Genomic DNA, 15,136 nt, shown 5'->3' on the forward strand with positions numbered 1-15,136 from the left:
AATATGGTTCGACGTTGTTTTCGCGCTGTTTTTTTACGATTTTTGTGCTTTTTGGACTGTTTTTCGAATTTTGAGGCTATTGGTCAGAAGCCAAAACAATCAATTTTAACTTCGTATGGCTGAGTCCAAAGTTGAAGAGCTCGATGTCAGCTTTCCGATGAGCTCTAGAGTGCCTTCTTCAGATATACGGTTTAGGAGATACGGGCCTCCAAACAAGGGTGTTTTCCATAGTGTTTTTTTTTTTTGCCACATGAACAAAGGGTTTCGCGCTGTGAAACCTTAGCATTTCACGCCGTGAAGCGGACTTTACGAAAAAATTAAATTCGATATTTTTTTTCGGCGTGAAACCTTAGGCCGTGAAAGTGCAGAAATGGTTCACGGCGTGAACCATTTTTTTGTTTTTTTTTTTTGAGTCTACTGGGAAATACGAATTTCCTTTTTTGGGAGAAATTAAGAAGATATGGGCATTTTCCCAAAAAGGTAAGTGGGAATCAAAAAAGTCAACCTCTTTATGACACCTCTTATACCCTTCATAAAATAATGACCCCCAAAATGGACAATTTGACAACTCATGAGCATCTACTCATTGAATGCTCATTAGCCTTAATGAGTTATATAAAAAAAGTGATTAAATATTAATCAAAGATTAATCCTTTCACTAATGTTTCTTTGTTTTATACTAATCAAGGACTCTAATTAACCACTAATCTCTAATTAATTCACACAATCGAGCACATCATTGGATAGAGCAAGGGAATGCTAATATATGTGCATAAACCAATGTGTAAATTAATCTAAAATAGGAGATTAATTAGCCTTTTAATTTTGGTCTCCTCTATTAAGGAAAAATTGAGCAAAGAGAGTTAATTTCTTCTAATGAATGAAGAAATTGATGTAATTAGGTGTTTTGATGCATCTAGATGCTCTCAAAACACTCAAAAACACTAATTTCAACTACTCGTATGATCAATTTAGATCCCAATTAACACATTTTCTAAATTGTTTACCTCTTGAACAAGATTAATCACCCTTAATGACAAAAACCAGTCCATTAATAGAAATTAGTCGAATTCAAGGGTGCTTTTATGGTTTTAAGAAAGTTTGAAGGATGAAGCTACTCCTAATGCTTGCTAACACTCTAATACAAACAATTTCAACAACCAACACATAATTAAGCTAAAATTAATGATTTTAGTTCTATGTTTAGCACTAAAGAAAGCTAACATTCACTAAAAATTACATTCTATTGCATTGTTTGATACAACAGATGCAAGCTAAGCCTAATACAACCTATGTGAAAGCCTTAAGAATATGAAAAACCATAATAACAACAACAAAAACAACAAATTAAGCTAAAAATTAAGCAAAAAGCATTCTTTACAAAAACAAAAAAGAGAGCTATTCTACACCAAATCACACACAAATCACCATCAAATCCATATCTCTTTCATGGGAAACCATTAATAAAGATAATGGGCAATGGGTAATGCATAGATTAGAGGAAAAACAATGGAAAAAGCCAAGGGATGGATCCCCGGCAAAAGCAGCGCCAAAAATGTTAAGGCTCACCCTAACCCTCCTAGAAACACATCCAACAAACGATTACCTGGTGAACTGCAACTGTTGTGAGGATCTTTCCAATGGCCGAGCTCGTAACCCCTGAGGCCTCCAAGCTTTGCAACTACTTGAGAAGCAATTCCACCGCGCCTCTTGCGCGAGCATTCATATCGCCGTGTTGCACTACGGGTACTCATCCCTCCTCTCACCTCACTTCACTCACACACTCACTAGGGAGATATTAGCAAGAGGATTAGCAAGAGCAAGACTCAATTGCACAATGGGAGAGTATCTTGTATTATGAGAGATATTCACTTATATACATGGCCATAAGTGTTCACACTCACTTAAACTATGGCCAATCGGGCACTTTAGGCTCATAAGAGGCCTAATGCTATTACAATGACTAATCTCATAATATATCCATGAAGTACATCACTTATTAGGACTTCATCCTAACTTACTACCACACGCTCTTGAAGCGAGAATTGCCATAAATACTCCGTTACACCATTACAGGCGCCCATCCAAGCTATAGATTTGGACACCATTGCTTCATATCTTGAATGTATGACCCTTTGGTGTATCTATCGTGGCTCCTTGAGGTAAGATAATAGCAATAGATCTTGTTAACCCTAGGAATGGATTAACATCGAGGCCCGCGAGACGTGACTCGGGCGTGTTTTGGGCACCGCAAGGTTTCTGTAAACGTTCTGGAGAAGCGTCATTTTGGATTGGTTCTACTCATTTTTGGATGTTTGGTCTATGCAGCAGCAAAGATTTGGTGTACAGCAATATCTATAATGTCTTCAACAACATCGATCATCATACTTTTAGCAGTAACACTCTATTCTCTACTTTGTGTTATTTTTCATACACTTTGCAAAGGTGATCCAGTCAGTTGGCAGCCATCCGAGGTTGCATTCAATGAATACTGAGTACTTGCAGTGTGTTGAAAGATTTTGCATTTGGTAGATAGTCATAGCTAGCAATAGTGATGTATTCAACATGTTGTCTGCTGTCTGAGGACAAACTTGATGGGACTAACTACCCATTGTGGTCCTATATGATGAGGCATGTACTGGTTTCTAAAGGCCTTTGGAATGTGGTCAGTGGTAGTCAAATTCATTCTGTTTTACAACTACCAGTGCATGCAGTGTGTTGAAAGATTTTGTATTTGGTAGACAGTCATAGCTAGTAGTAGTGATGTATTCAACATGTTGTCTGCTGTCTGAGGACAAACTTGATGGGACTAACTACCCATTATGGTCCTATATGATGAGGTATGTACTGGTTGCTAAAGGCCTTTGGAATGTGGTCAGTGGTAGTGAAATTCATTCTGTTTTACAACTACCAGTGCAACCAGGTGTTACAGGTGCATCTGAAGTAGAATCTGTTTTACAACTACCAGTGCAACCAGGTGTTACAGGTGCATCTGAAGTAGAATCTGATATACAGATGTGGCTCCTCCACATGCACCACCAGTATCTCCCACTGCTGCTCAAACAAGATAGGATGGAAGAGACACACATGCACATGCATTGCTTGCACTTTCTGTGAAGCAAAGCATTATTCCTCATATTTGGTCATGTAAGACTTCAAAATAGGCATGGGATGCACTTGCTGCATTATACTAGGTGCACAATGAAGCACGTGTTGCATATTTGCAAAAAGCGTTGGAGTCTAAGCACATGAATGAGGGAGACTCAATGGATAGCTTCTTGACCACGATCAAAGATTTTAAGGAGCAGCTCGCTAGTGTGGATGAGATATATCCTAATAGTACATTGGTGCCCACAATTCTCAATGCATTGTCGGATTCTTATCAGAGTTTTGCCTCTACCCTTAGACTCATGATGAGGGAAAATCCAAATGCCCCTACATTTGATGAGCTGGTTTCAGTACTCTTTCAAGAAAAGCAATCTAGGCAAAACAGATATTTTATGCCAGTTGGTGACCAACAAGCTTTTGTTGCCAGTCACAAAGGCAAAGGTAAAGCTTCTTCGCATGGTGGCTATAAGCCAAAATCATAATCCTCAAGTAATGATGCAGAGAAAGAAGGTGATAAGCCTAAAACGAAGGGAAAGTGTCACTATTACAGGAAACCAGCGCACTACATAAATGAGTGCAAAAAAGTGTATCCATTAAAGTAGAAGTCAGAGGTTTTTATGTGCTTTAAGCACTTTGTATCCATGGCTGAAAATGCATGTGAATGTAAAGTTGGCACCCTTCGTTTAGATCAAGGGGGGGAGTATATGTCCAAGGAATTTCATGCATACATGGCTGAAAAAGGCATAAGGCATCAATGTACAGTGCCATACACACCTCAACAAAATGGTGTGGCTGAGAGAAAAAACAGGTCTCTCATGGAGATGGCACGATGTATGGTGAAAGCCCAAGATTTACTTCATGGTTTTTGGTTAGAGGCAACTATGTGCACAAACTATGTGTTGAACAAACGCCCTACCAAGGCCTTGCAGTCTAAAACTCCTTATGAAGCAAGAAGCCTTTTGTGGTTCATTTGCATGTTTTTGGTTATCTTGCTTATGCTCTTGTGCCTGAGCCACAACGCAGTAAGCTTGATGATAAGGTAGAAAGCTTGATGATAAGGCAATTAAATGCATATTTGTGGGATATAATTCAGAAAGCAAGGAATATAGACTCTACCATTCGGCCTCAAAGCATATTTTGGTAAGTAGAGATGTTGTTTTTGTCAAAAACTCACTTCAACCCATGCTTTCATGCAAAAAACAATAGAATGTATGCTCACAGGATATGTTTGATTCACTCCTACCTTTGTTTAATGAAGGGCAGCCATATGTAGTGCAATTGAATGCTCAACTAAGTGCTGAAATTCAGCCATATGTAGAGCAATTGAATACTCAACTAAGTGTTGAAATTCAGCCTTTGCAGGTGCAAAATCAGCCTACAAATCAGCTTTTGATGAGACAATTATTGAGGATGTAGTGGATGAGGAGAGAGTAGCCATAGAAGAATCTAGATGTATGCCAAAATGGCTTGTGCAGTCATTGAGGGATAGCAAGTTGGCAGCTCCTTTACCTAGTAGAACTCGTGAAAGTTCTCATCATACAGATTATTCTCATGTGGATCATGTTCTCATTTCTACTTTATGTAATGAGGAGGAACCTGTTTCCTTTGAGGAAGTACAAGATGATGATCATTGGATGCATGCTATGTAGGATGAGTATAACTCTCTACTCAAGAATGACACCTGGTATTTGACAAATCTACCTCATGGCAAGAAGGTCATTAGTACTAAGTGGGTTTATAAGTTAAAACACAAAGCAGATGGTAGCATTGATCGCTATAAGGCCAGACTTGTTGCAAACCCGTTGCAAAGGGGTATGCCCAACAAAAGGGCATTGATAATAATGATGAGACCTTTGCACCTACATCTCGTATGACTACCATTAGGTGTCTCATGAGCTTGTTTTGCTCCACATTCCTCTACATTAGTGAAAGTCCTACACAAGATGATAAGGTTATTGCAATATTAGCCAAAACATTGCCTAGGAGGTATAAGACCACGATTATGAATCTTGTCATCCCAACATATGAATACATCAAAGAATATAGCACAAAAATCATAGATGCACTATAGATTTTACAGTTGTTTTTTTCCCAAGGGCTTTCAAGTGGATATCAAAAGTATAGTTTGAGAGTATTTGACCATGATCAATGTCAATAAACGCCTTCACTACCACTTCCAAACATTAAAATAGATCTAGTGCCAGTCGATTTTCCCACATCCTCCATTTAGAATAGAGTTATCACCACATTTGTGTAATGAAGTTCTTATGGGCAATCTATAATAATGGGACCAAGGCCATGGGCTTGGGGGGATGCCCAAGTATGGGGTACATCAATAAGTGGTAGTGCATAGAGGTAGAAGGCACAAATACCATCTATGGGCACTAACCAAGGATATAATCATTTTACTAATTAAATCAATCTTTCAAGCTTTCTTGCCTTTCTTGGCTATGGTGTTTCTCTCCCATATGAGAGAGAGTGTAGACTCCTCTTGAGCCTAAAACAATGTAAACTCTAGTCAATGAGTATCATGTTTCTTTCCTTTGAATTTGCTTCCTTTCATTGGTATCAAAGCTTTCTCTTCGATCTTGGTCGGCTTTTGTCATGGCTAGGTTAGGGTTGTTATCTTTTCCTCAACATCACAAGTGATCTTTCCCATTCTAATGCTTAGATCTACTTCAAAGTTCTAGCATAGTTGACAATTTTAGGACCACTGGTTATTATAGCTTTTCATCGCTCTAAACGGCCTTCAAATCGTTGATGCAGAGACGACGATCTCAGCACACAGCTCACGATCTCTACAACCCAGGTGACTTCTAGCACTTTAACATTCAGATTGGCCTTCAAACGTTCAGATTAGTTTCAAATCATGGACGTAGACAGTCACCACTACTAGATCACCTTTCAAACGTCAAAAATGGTTTTCAAATTTTTGACATAGAATACTCAAATAATATGTTTATGGGACTTCAAATCGCAAAATAGGTGTTATACGTCCCGATTTCTCTTTGATCGTAGAAGCAGTTGATCAACACTGACGATCCAAAGAAGGAGATGATCTAGGGAAGCAGCAGAGGATCAGACTTGATTTTTAAATCCAACATTATAGGCGATTCGACTCAACTCTTTGATCGTAGACGATCCAGCATCAAGCGATCCGATTCAGCTCTTCGATAATGATGATCCAATTCGACTCTTTGATCATTGCAAGTGATCTAGTATCAACGACCCAACGATCCAGCTTGCACGATTTGACAATCGAGCTTCTCAATGATCCAACTATCTTGGTTCTAACGATTTGGCTAGTGCAAAAACCTTGCATTCCCAGTGATCATTGAGGATGTGGAAAAGAAAAATTGAAGCAAGGAGATTATTGGAAATGAACTTAGGAACAAGCATGTATTATATGTGCTTGCTTATGTAATTGCTCTATCCACATCCTTGTTCTTACACATCTCCATTTCTACATAGTTTAATTGATAGGAGGATGTGCGAGGGTGCCCTTGGCACATTGGTGGAGAAGCCAAGGGCAAAGTGATTTTGAACACTCATGAGCTTTAAGCCACCTGAGGTTATGGTGCCATGGCATGAGAGAGATCCTAGGTATTGGCAGTGAAGACATACCCCAACCTTTGCCTTGCAATTTGAAACTTGGTAAAGGGATGGGAAGACTTGGCCAAGAGATCGGCAAGTAAAAGCACTCCATCGATACACACTACATTGGATGCCATTGGGTACGGTAGAGCCAAACGATCAACAAGCAATTGAAGCCAAATAATGCAATGAGGCAATGCAATGGATTTGTTATATACTACAATGAGCATTGACTTGCATTGCATTGGGGCATTGAATGCTGAATTGGATTGAAGTTTGGTTAAATTTTGGTTATATATTGCTACATTACTATTGGGATTGACATTTGGTTGCTCGTGTGCAACGGCCATGCCAAAATTTGGTCAAAATGCATGCTTCTTGATAGTTGAAATTGACTAAAACCTTAAAATTTGAATGAATCCTAATTATTTTTTGCAAGGGGATCGTACTATCTTACTCTACTCAACAAGGGCTACCTCTCAAGCTCTCAAACACTCAAATCGGAGGTCCGGAAACGTTGTGTTAATTTTTTCTTTTCACGGTCAACTCTAGTCAATAGGGTGTTAAATTTTTCAAATCTATAACTACATATCCTCATTCTACTCATTAAGAACTTCGATGATATAAAGATCATTACATTTAGACATTGTTTAAACAGTGAACCATTTTGGAGGCTTCTTGGCAAAAACCCTAAAACATGGAGATATAAGGAGTGTTGAAGTTTGATCCAGGGTGCTCAAAGTGTTCCTCTCATCAATATGGATGTGGCAAACTAACACTTGATAAATTATGATACCGATTGGACAAGATACACCCATTTTGTGTTTTTTGGTCAAATAAGGGGAAAGTCCAATAAGTTGAAGGAGACCGACATGGTTGGTCAAGGTGATGTGGTATGAATGACAAATGATGGGGATATGCTTGAACAAGATAATGACAAATGATATGGGGATATGCTTGAACAAGATAATGTGGCTGATATGGCTAATGTGGGTGATGGTTCAATGCATGCTTATGGTGAGCCATTGGTAAATACTCATGCAATGAGGTTGATGATGGTGCAAATGTAAATGACAATATAAGTGCACATGTTGAACTGGTCATGAGCAACGATATGCAAACGATGATGATATATGATGGATGACTTCAACAATCAATAAACTAGCTTGATGATGGAGACTTTCAAAGGGGATTTGTCTACCATTAGAGATGAATTGACGATGAAGGGGACTCCTCACAAGTAACAAGCATATGTTGAAGAACTACCAACACAAAAAGATACTAATGTGGTCAATCTTGGAAATGGATTAAGTCCTTCTCGGTAACATGAAGAGAAATAAGCAATCACATGGCAATATGCATGTGCAAATGGGCAACATATGTCACCGACTTCATTGTCCTTTGGAAGTTTGCCTACACATTTACCTTCGACGTCATACAATGATGCAAAAGGGAAGCAAGTGGCATTTAAGTTTCCACATGTTGATGGCTTTTGGGATCATGATGCTCCATCCATCAAGCTAATTTTAATGCCTCAACATTTAGAAAGAGTGCAAAAGATGCTTCATCAAGTCTCACCATTCCTAGATATCGAAATGTTTATGGAAGTGGTGCGAAGAAAAATTAAAGATTTGGTTCTAATCATTCAAAAGTTTCCAATAGGGATGGAAAGCTATCCAATGGGGCCAATAAGAGAAAATTTATGAAGCAAGACCGTGTCAATGAGTTGAGGAGCAAAGGTCTCTGCCTACAAATATGGTGAGAGGTAGCATAAAAGTACATTTGAAGTCATGTAAGGCTAAGGATGATGTCACTAGCAACATGGTTCTCTCGGAAGTATTGAAGATAAATATAAGGGAGACAATGAGACTTTTGATGACTGTCATGAGTTTGTGGATGGTGATATTGATTATGAGTTTGATGGGGAATTTTCTTTTAGTTCAATGGTGCGATGCAAAGGTAATATGTCTATGATGATGGTTTCCCTACACCTATGTGTACTAATGGAGGATCAAGCATGAAGCCGACTTTATGCAGTCTCTCTCATGATGACCATTCAATTGCACCTACTTGTTCATGTGGTTGATGAGGCTGCTATAGCAAGTGTTGTTCATAGCCGATGGATGTTTTTTTTCAATGTTAGAGTGGTTCATGTTTTGGTGGATAGTGGAAGTATACATAGCTTTGTCAATGCAGTGTCATTGTGCAGTGTTAAATTACAGCCCATATCTTTGGCAACTTTTACATGAAGTGTAAGTGGCAAATGGGGTATTTATGGATTTCACAATGGTGTGTCATAATGTTAACTTAGAGCTCTGAAAGGATTACATGTGCAAAGCTCATTTTTTGACTGCTAACATAAGGCCCATTGATATGGTTTTGGGATGTGACTAGCTCTCAAGTCTTAGCTCTTTTACCATAAATTTGGAGCAACGCTTCATGCGGTTTAAGCATAGGGAAAAGAGTACCACATTGGTGGGTGTCAATGCATCAAAGCTCACTTTGATCAATGCCACTCAATTCAAAAGAGAGCTCAAGAAAATGGGCTATGTGTATGTGTTACAACTTTACAGGGAAGAGAGCCTCGAGGATAACAAGGAAGATATGCATGCGAGCATAAGGAAATTATTGGTCAATTGGTTACCTTCGGAGAATTTTCTTACTATATGTGAGCATTGGAATGTTTCCTTTCGAGGCCATCTATGGATACAAGGTGAAATTCACCAATGGTGATCAATAGAGAAGAGGTTGAAAGGATGCAAACTCTTCTACAACAATGCAATGACAACTTAAAGCTTACTCAAAGAAGTATGAAGCAATATGCCGATGCCCATAGGCAATTTGTGGAGTTCAAAGAAGGGGATTGGGTGCTTTTACGCATTCCCAAATCAAGGTATGCATCTCTCAAGGGAAATACCAACACTAAATTAGTACTAAAGAAGAGCATCCTATCGATGTGGATTATCTAATTGATGCAAGGTTTCAAGGACAAAACCTATAGGGCCAAGATAATGGGCTTGGGGGGGGGGATGCCCAAGTATGGGGGACATTAATAAGTGGTAGTGTGTAAATTTAGGAGGTATAAATACCAACTATGGGCACTAACCAAGGATATAATCATTTTACTAATCAAATCAAGCTTTCAAGCTTTCTTACCTTTCTTGGGTATGGTGTTTCACTCCCATATGAGAGCTAGATTGTAAACTCCTCTTGAGCCTAAAACCATGTAAAATTTGGTCAATGACATTCCTTTGGATTCTAAATATAAGGAAATTTCAAGAAGGTTGTTCAATTAATAATAGAGATGGATATATGCAACACAACCAAACCACTAAATAATCACAAATGAAGCTAAGGAAGGGCAACCATGTTACCAACTTAGAGAATTCCTTTATTTTTTACACCACAAATATTGGAAAGTATATTATAATGCAATGCTTCCCAAACACCCACACATATGTTCAATGCATTGCCTTATTCTTTGAAGAAGAACTTGGAAAAAGTTTTTAAAATCACACTTAGATTTAATTAGACATTTTTAGAGCATCCTCACAACTATCCTCTCATAATGATTAAGGAGGTAGGGGTTACTCCTATCATGGCATCCTTACTCTAGATGCATAAGAATTGACCTTGGATTGTTAATTTCTATTAGCCTCTCACTTGACCTTTCAATGTGGATGTGTATGGTCCAACCCAAATATGCTAATTAAGTATGCAATTGTTGGAGGTACAAATCTTGCATGGGTAATTAATGGGAATTACAAGATGGGAAAAGGGATGCCAATAATCCCACGTGCAAAGACAGTGTGGAAGAGGAAAGGGTATATATAGTCCAAAGGGACCCTTTCTATCTTTAACTCCCCCAAGCATGTCTTTTGTGAAAGATTGGAGGGCTTGTTAGGTAGAGTGGGGACCTACCTTAGCATGCCAAAGCCTTCGTAGGCCCATGTAAATGTGTGTGCCTCCAAGGGTGCTAGCAGCTCTAGAAAGCATGCTAGGCACATATGTGGCTAACATCAATTTATTTCTTAGTGTGTGAACCATGGCACATCATGGGTGGTGTGGTGACTCTTGATTTCCAAGATGGAAGATGGAAGGGTATATATAGTCCAAAGGAAACCCTACTATCTTCAACTCCCCCAAGATTATCTTTTATGGAAGACTAGACGGCTGGTTAGGCACATATGGGGACTTGCCTTAGTATGCAAGAGCCTTTGCAAGCCGGTGCAGATGTGTGTGTCTCCAGGGGTACCAGCAGCCCTTGTAGAAGGGGCATGCTGGGCACATATGTTGGCCAACCATCTATGTTATTTGTGGTGTGGTATCATGACACACAATAGACGACGTGGAAACTCTTGGTTTCCAAGATGGTATCAAAGCCCCAGTTCATGTCTCGGGCCACCCACTTACCTCCGTACTCGATTGAAGGGAGGTGGTGGAGGTGTAAATCTTGCATGGGTAGTGGGGATTACAAGATGGGAAAAGGGATGCCAAGGGTGTGAAAGATGAAAGGGTATATAGTCTAAAGGGCCCCTCGCCTATCTTCAACTCCTCCAAGCTTGCCTTTTGTGAAAGATTGGAGGGCTGGTTAGGCAAAGTGGGGACATGTCTTAGCATGCCAGAGCCTCTGTATGCCCATGGAGATGTGTATGTCTCCAAGGTGTTATCAACCCTCATGGAAGGGGCATGCTAGGCACATATGTCGGCTATCCTTCTATGCCATTCATGGTGTGGTATCATGACATACCATGGGTAGCATGGCAACTCTTGGTTTCCAAGAGAAATCATCAAGAAACTTTGCTATAGAGTTAAAGATCTCAATGATGAAGCAATTTTAAATTTTGATCTCTAGCAAGAGGATCAATTGCTTGAAACCATATAAAGGTATTATAGACCATGGCCATGGTGTTTCTCTATGCAATACCAAGCTAGTAAAAAATCATAGATTATTGATCATGACATCGAGTGTAGATTATGATGATGCCCTTGTATACTCCTTGATTTAAGGTTTGAACCTTTATGTTAAAAAAGTTATCTTTATTCTAATGATTTAAAATTAGCAAACAAGGAAGCATAGTTATGGTGTTAATTTACATTAAGGGGCTTATTCCACCCATTAGATAATAGTTTTTGTCCTTCTCCATAGTCTAAGATGTTGCACAATGTTATTGCTTTATGATGGTTAGTCTAAGATGTTGCACAATGTTATTGCTTTATGATGGTTATGACACATAATATGTTGAATAAAAAATGTGTTTCTATGCAACAAGGATGAGGCCAAGAAAAGATGTTGTATAGAAATTATACTTGAGTGTCATGTCATAATAAATGTTTTAAGTGGTCTCCATGCTTCCCCCTTGCTTTTTCAATGAACTAATGCAAGACACTTCCATAAGAATTGTAAAATGCCTCCTAATTGATGATGATGTTTACTTTTGCACATGGCATCATAAAAAGAAGTTAAATCAAACTTTGAAGTTATGCTTAAATTACATTTACACTTTGGAACTAATGCTTTTTTTTATCACAACCATTGTAAAAATAGCCAATGCACATGGAGAATGTTAATCCTTTTCTAGGATTTGCACTATCCCATACTTGCCCTGGTGGAGGTCACAACCATCATAAAAATAACCAATGTACATGGAGAATGTTACACCTTTTCTAGGATATGCACTATCACACGCTTGTCGGGTGGATGATTTGATAGAAAATGCACCTTCACATAGCTCTCACAACATAAATCATGATAGCACTATGTAGTGTATTCTTTACACATGAAGGGACACATGCTTTTGTAGCTCATTGTAGCTCATTGTGAATACCCAAAACCTTTACTCGATCTACAATGTTTATAATAGATATAATGGTGAAACAACCTAGTAGCTTGCTGATAGGTTGTCTCATCACAATCTTATCCATCATTTTTCCATTGCATAAACTTTTGTCGGTTTTCTTCCTTTATCCTCTACACATTGAAAAACGGTTTATCATTCTTCATTACTTAAACCTTTTCTTGTATCAATGTACATGATACTTGTGAAGTCTCATTATTTATCAATGTTTGTATCCATGTACATGATGATACTTGTGAAGTCTCATTAATTATACAGTACAGTTGTTCCTTTGATTGTTGATTAAATAACATAACCAATTGTTGTAAAGACATACATACTATGGCTCCCTACAATCAATTATCATAAGAATGGAAATGAGATTTTTGAGGGTTCATTAAATAGTTCACAAATTTCTGAATAGACATACCAATCCCCAAATCCATAAATTAACTATAGAGAATTCATTTCAAACCTATTTTAAACTGCTAGTGCTTGGTAGCTGGTAAATTAGGCCTTAAATGGGAGAGGACTTGCTATCTCCGTCCACAAAGAGAGAACGCTTAACTCCATAATTATTTTTAAATTATTATGAAAAAAAGCTTTTAGAGATAAAACTACATGAGCACCATTATATTGTTGCCAAGTTTTGCATTGGACCCCCATAAAAACCAATGCATGTAAATGAATAGCGCATCCTTTTATTAAAATGGATTGGAATGCTTATATAGCAATTTTTCGTGATGTAGGTTCTTGATTCGACAATATCGCTTGATACAACTATATTCACAAAAAATTCCATATAATGGGGTGAATTTTTTAAAATCATGTTCTTAGCAACTTCTAGATTATGAGCAAGGTGACATTTAATCAATTTAGACAAGGCTCTATCAATAATGCTCAAGGTAATCTAATATCCAAATTGATCTAATGGAAGAGATGAAATATTTGCTAGGTCTATTAATCCTTTATACCTTTATCAATAGGGGCATACTATTCTCTTGTCTCTATATATTAACTCTTCCAAGTGGAGGTATTTGTCTATCTCCATAAAGAAAATGATATTTGCCATCCCCAATCTTTAGATAAGGCTAACTAAAGTAAGCCATTGCAATTTCAAACTATAAAAAAAAAGTAGAAATGGGCCCTAAAGAAAATGATATTTGCCATCCCCAATCTTTACTTTGTCTACCTCCATAAAGAAAATAATATTTGCCATCCCCAATCTTTAGAAAATTTCATAAGGCTAACTAAAGTAAGCCATTGCAATTCCAAACTACAAAAAAAAGTAGAAATGGGCCCTAAAGGACTTGTTGACTCTCCCATTCCCTACCATCAATTGTGTTGCTTTTATAATGCTTCATAACCTTATCCATTAGAAATAATTTATCTTTCTCAACATCTTAAAAATGTATGTTTATTGATTTTGTGCAAAAAGTTGTGTGTTTATTGGAAATATTTGCTAGGTCTATTATATCCTTTATACCTTTATCAATAGGGGCATACTATTCTCTATTAACTCTTCCAAGAGGAGGTATTTGTCTACCTCCATAAACAAAATGATATTTGCCATCCCCAATATTTAGAAAATTTCATAAGGCCAACTAAAATAAGCCATTGCAATTCCAAACTACAAAAAAAAAAAGTAGAAATGGGCCCTAAAGGACTTATTGACTCTCCCATTCCCTACCATCAATTGTGTTGCTTGTATAATGCTTTGTAACCTTATCCATTGGAAATAGATTATCTTTCTCAACATCTAAAAAATGTATGTTTATTGATTTTGTGCAAAAGTTGTGTGTTTTTCTCTTCTATAGTCATATTAACAATGGAAAAAAACTAAGCATTTACAATTTGCCATGATTTGATCATTAAAAAAAAATTCAACATGATTTTCGGTTTTGTGTGTCATCTTTTTAAAGCCTTTTTATCACATAATATCTTGAGCGATTATGTGAAGTTAGATCGAGTCCACTATTGGGAAAAAAAGTCAAATGTAATTTTGTCTTTTATTTTATAGTCACAACTTGATAGATTGCATGCTTTCTTTGTGTTGAGTGTTTAGGGGGTTTTAACATGAGAGTGCTCCACTTCTCTCTACCATTATCTGTGTTAAATATATAGTGCTTCATGGCATTGTTTGTTGAAAATCATATTCTTTATAGTGTTTCTTGCATCTTTAGAGTCTTTCATCTTCAATTGGTGCATCAAAGTGTGTCTTTTTCTAGCCATATTGAAGTTTTGATAAGACTTTTGAGTGCTTAAGCATTTTTAGGTTTTACCATCCTTTGATGAATTTTAAAGATCCAAAATCTCATCATTTTGGGTGCTATCTTTGTTAATGTCACATTAATATCGAGAGTTATTTATAAAGTGAACTTATTCTACTATTGGAGAGAAGACCCAACCTACTTTTAAAATTTTTACAATTTCAATCATGACAATAGCTTAATTGGTAGAGGAGGATGAGTGTTATCCCAGAGGCCTTGGGTTCGATCCTCTCACTGACTATAGTGGTTGTGCACCCAATTGCCGGAAGTGCTGTGTATGAGTTATCTACACAAGCCGGGTGTAGATATCCATTTCTTTTTAATTTT

Source organism: Cibotium barometz, chromosome 37, assembly GCF_041138505.1.
Source record: "Cibotium barometz isolate CiBa-2024 chromosome 37, ASM4113850v1, whole genome shotgun sequence".
Classification (NCBI taxonomy): domain Eukaryota; kingdom Viridiplantae; phylum Streptophyta; class Polypodiopsida; order Cyatheales; family Cibotiaceae; genus Cibotium; species Cibotium barometz.